Source organism: Leptonotus elevatus, unplaced genomic scaffold, assembly GCF_054856555.1.
Source record: "Leptonotus elevatus isolate MCC_2025b unplaced genomic scaffold, RoL_Lele_1.0 HiC_scaffold_183, whole genome shotgun sequence".
Taxonomy (NCBI): domain Eukaryota; kingdom Metazoa; phylum Chordata; class Actinopteri; order Syngnathiformes; family Syngnathidae; genus Leptonotus; species Leptonotus elevatus.
This window is the reverse complement of record NW_028233574.1, coordinates 10001-15000: the sequence shown is the minus strand read 5'-3', so window position 1 is coordinate 15000 and position 5000 is coordinate 10001.

Here is a 5000-nt window from a genome sequence, read left to right as displayed (position 1 = left end):
AAGGGCATGAGAAACATAGTGCTTCCGGAGGCAACCGCCGCCGCCTCCGGGCGCCAACCTCCCCCAGACTGGGCTCGCGCCTGTCGGGCGGGGGAGGGAGGGCCGGCGGGGCGCCGGGCTCCGTCGTAGGACGGCCGGGTGATGGCTTCGTAACCCCCCCGCCCCGGTTAAAGGGAGGGGGGGCGTACGTCGCCGGTTCGGGGGCGTCTCGGCCTCGCTTCCAATCGGGCGCGCCGGGGCTGTGCGAGCGCCGGGCCGTCAAAGGCCGGCGTTCGGCGGTGGCCGGGGCGCTGTAAGGCGACCCGCGAGCCGGAGGAGCCGCCCGCCCGAACACCGGCGCGAGGCCGGCCGGCGGGGGCCCTCCGAAGGCGGGTCTTGGATGCCGTTCGTACGTGGGAGAAGGTGCGGCGTGTCGCGGGCGACGGCCTGCTGCCGAGGCTCCGGAGGCTCCGGGGGCGGCGCTCTGAAAATATCCGGAAGATCGGCCGACTTGGAAAAAATTTGAGAACCGGGGCTGAGGAGGGGGAAAATCTGGCCAGGGAGGCCGACCCGAAGTGCCTCTAAGTCGGATAGGGATTGGGCGAAACTCCCTTGGAAGTGGCACTCTGAAAAAATTTCCAAGTTTGGCTGACTTAGAAAAAATTCGAGAACCAGGATGAGGAGGGGGAAAATGTGGCCAGTCAGGCCGACCTGAAGTGCCTCTTAGGCGGATAAGGGTTGGGCGAAACTCCCTTGAAAGTGGCACTCTGAAAAAATTTCCAAGTTTGGCTGACTTAGAAAAAATTCGAGAACCAGGATGAGAGGGGGAAAATGTGGCCAGTCAGGCCGACCCGAAGTGCCTCTTAGGCGGATAGGGGTTGGGCGAAACTCCCTTGAAAGTGGCACTCTGAAAAATTTCCAAGTTTGGCTGACTTAGAAAAAATTCGAGAACCAGGATGAGGAGGGGGAAAATGTGGCCAGTCAGGCCGACCCGAAGTGCCTCTTAGGCGGATAGGGGTTGGGCGAAACTCCCTTGAAAGTGGCACTCTGAAAAAATTTCCAAGTTTGGCTGACTTAGAAAAAATTCGAGAACCAGGATGAGGAGGGGGAAAATGTGGCCAGTCAGGCCGACCTGAAGTGCCTCTTAGGCGGATAGGGGTTGGGCGAAACTCCCTTGAAAGTGGCACTCTGAAAAAATTTCCAAGTTTGGCTGACTTAGAAAAAATTCGAGAACCAGGATGAGGAGGGGGGAAATGTGGCCAGTCAGGCCGACCCGAAGTGCCTCTTAGGCGGATAGGGGTTGGGCGAAACTCCCTTGAAAGTGGCACTCTGAAAAAATTTCCAAGTTTGGCTGACTTAGAAAAAATTCGAGAACCAGGATGAGGAGGGGGAAAATGTGGCCAGTCAGGCCGACCCGAAGTGCCTCTTAGGCGGATAGGGGTTGGGCGAAACTCCCTTGAAAGTGGCACTCTGAAAAATTTCCAAGTTTGGCTGACTTAGAAAAAATTCGAGAACCAGGATGAGGAGGGGGAAATGTGGCCAGTCAGGCCGACCTGAAGTGCCTCTTAGGCGGATAGGGGTTGGGCGAAACTCCCTTGAAAGTGGCACTCTGAAAATATTCCAAGTGGGCTGACTTAGAAAAAATTCGAGAACCAGGATGAGGAGGGGGAAAATGTGGCCAGTCAGGCCGACCTGAAGTGCCTCTTAGGCGGATAAGGGTTGGGCGAAACTCCCTTGAAAGTGGCACTCTGAAAAAATTTCCAAGTTTGGCTGACTTAGAAAAAATTCGAGAACCAGGATGAGGAGGGGGAAAATGTGGCCAGTCAGGCCGACCCGAAGTGCCTCTTAGGCGGATAGGGGTTGGGCGAAACTCCCTTGAAAGTGGCACTCTGAAAAATTTCCAAGTTTGGCTGACTTAGAAAAAATTCGAGAACCAGGATGAGGAGGGGGAAAATGTGGCCAGTCAGGCCGACCCGAAGTGCCTCTTAGGCGGATAGGGGTTGGGCGAAACTCCCTTGAAAGTGGCACTCTGAAAAAATTTCCAAGTTTGGCTGACTTAGAAAAAATTCGAGAACCAGGATGAGGAGGGGGGAAATGTGGCCAGTCAGGCCGACCCGAAGTGCCTCTTAGGCGGATAGGGGTTGGGCGAAACTCCCTTGAAAGTGGCACTCTGAAAAAATTTCCAAGTTTGGCTGACTTAGAAAAAATTCGAGAACCAGGATGAGGAGGGGGAAAATGTGGCCAGTCAGGCCGACCCGAAGTGCCTCTTAGGCGGATAGGGGTTGGGCGAAACTCCCTTGAAAGTGGCACTCTGAAAAAATTTCCAAGTTTGGCTGACTTAGAAAAAATTCGAGAACCAGGATGAGGAGGGGGAAAATGTGGCCAGTCAGGCCGACCTGAAGTGCCTCTTAGGCGGATAGGGGTTGGGCGAAACTCCCTTGAAAGTGGCACTCTGAAAATATTTCCAAGTTGGGCTGACTTAGAAAAAAATTCGAGAACCAGGCTGAGGAGGGGACCATCTGGCAAGGGAGTCCGACCTAAAGTGCATCTAAGCGGATATGGGTTGGTCGAGCCTCCCTTGATTTGCCCTGGAGCTCCCACGTCTTAAAAAGGTCTCTCCTATAATTGTACACCAACCATTTTGAGGTTTGGGTGCAAACCTCTCGAATGGGGGGACTCGGTCCCCTATCTACAGCGCCCCTAATGACGACAGGTGGTACTGCGCCCCTGGTAGCCGGCCATTGAAAATGAATGGGCCCATTCATTTCAATGGGGAATTTCGACCCCTGGTTGCCCGCCATTCATTTCAATGGGGAATTTCGACCCCTGGTCGCCCGCCATTCATTTCAATGGGGACTTTCGACCCCTGGTTGCCCGCCATTCATTTCAATGGGGGATTTCGACCCCTGGTCGCCCGCCATTCATTTCAATGGGGGATTTCGACCCCTGGTAGCCCGCCATTCATTTCAATGGGGGACTACGACCCCTGGTAGCCCGCCATTCATTTCAATGGGGGACTTGGACCCCTGGTAGCCCGCCATTCATTTCAATGGGGGATTTCGACCCCTGGTCGCCCGCCATTCATTTCAATGGGGGATTTCGACCCCTGGTAGCCCGCCATTCATTTCAATGGGGGACTTCGACCCCTGGTTGCCCGCCATTCATTTCAATGGGGGATTTCGACCCCTGGTCGCCCGCCATTCATTTCAATGGGGGATTTCGACCCTGGTAGCCCGCCATTCATTTCAATGGGGGACTTGGACCCCTGGTAGCCCGCCATTCATTTCAATGGGGGATTTCGACCCCTGGTCGCCCGCCATTCATTTCAATGGGGGATTTCGACCCCTGGTAGCCCGCCATTCATTTCAATGGGGGACTTCGACCCCTGGTTGCCCGCCATTCATTTCAATGGGGGATTTCGACCCCTGGTCGCCCGCCATTCATTTCAATGGGGGATTTCGACCCCTGGTAGCCCGCCATTCATTTCAATGGGGGACTTCGACCCCTGGTTGCCCGCCATTCATTTCAATGGGGGACTTCGACCCCTGGTTGCCCGCCATTCATTTCAATGGGGGATTTCGACCCCTGGTCGCCCGCCATTCATTTCAATGGGAAATTTCGACCCCTGGTAGCCCGCCATTCATTTCAATGGGGGACTTCGACCCCTGGTTGCCCGCCATTCATTTCAATGGGGGACTTCGACCCCTGGTTGCCCGCCATTCATTTCAATGGGGATTTCGACCCCTGGTTGCCCGGCATTCGTTCCTATGTGGCGGGGGATTTCAACCCCAGGTCGCCCTCGTGTGGTTCTTTTTTGGCGCAGCTGACGGGCTCCGCTGCTCATGGAGGTTTGCTAGTGGAGGATAACCCCCTGCCTGGGCAACTCGAACGCCCGGCATTCGTTCCTATGTGGCGGGGGATTTCAACCCCAGGCCGCCCTCGTGCGGTTCTTTTTGGCGCAGCTGACGGGCTCCGCTGCTCATGGAGGTTTGCTAGTGGAGGATAACCCCCTGCCTGGGCAACTCGAACGCCCGGCATTCGTTCCTATGTGGCGGGGGATTTCAACCCCAGGTCGCCCTCGTGTGGTTCTTTTTGGCGCCGCTGACGGGCTCCGCTGCTCATGGAGGTTTGCTAGTGGAGGATAACCCCCTGCCTGGGCAACTCGAACGCCCGGCATTCGTTCCTATGTGGCGGGGGATTTCAACCCCAGGTCGCCCTCGTGTGGTTCTTTTTGGCGCCGCTGACGGGCTCCGCTGCTCATGGAGGTTTGCTAGTGGAGGATAACCCCCTGCCTGGGCAACTCGAACGCCCGGCATTCGTTCCTATGTGGCGGGGGATTTCAACCCCAGGTCGCCCTCGTGTGGTTCTTTTTGGCGCCGCTGACGGGCTCCGCTGCTCATGGAGGTTTGCTAGTGGAGGATAACCCCCTGCCTGGGCAACTCGAACGCCCGGCATTCGTTCCTATGTGGCGGGGGATCGCCCTCGTGTGGTTCTTTTTGGCGCAGCTGACGGGCTCCGCTGCTCATGGAGGTTTGCTAGTGGAGGATAACCCCTGCCTGGGCAACTCGAACGCCCGGCATTCGTTCCTATGTGGCGGGGGATTTCAACCCCAGGTCGCCCTCGTGTGGTTCTTTTTGGCGCAGCTGACCGGGCTCCGCTGCTCATGGAGGTTTGCTAGTGGAGGATAACCCCTGCCTGGGCAACTCGAACGCCCGGCATTCGTTCCTATGTGGCGGGGGATCGCCCTCGTGTGGTTCTTTTTGGCGCAGCTGACGGGCTCCGCTGCTCATGGAGGTTTGCTAGTGGAGGATAACCCCCTGCCTGGGCAACTCGAACGCCCGGCATTCGTTCCTATGTGGCGGGGGATTTCAACCCCAGGTCGCCCTCGTGTGGTTCTTTTTGGCGCAGCTGACGGGCTCCGCTGCTCATGGAGGTTTGCTAGTGGAGGATAACCCCCTGCCTGGGCAACTCGAACGCCCGGCTCCCCCCCGGTCCGCTGGAGCTCCTCCGACGGCCAGCAA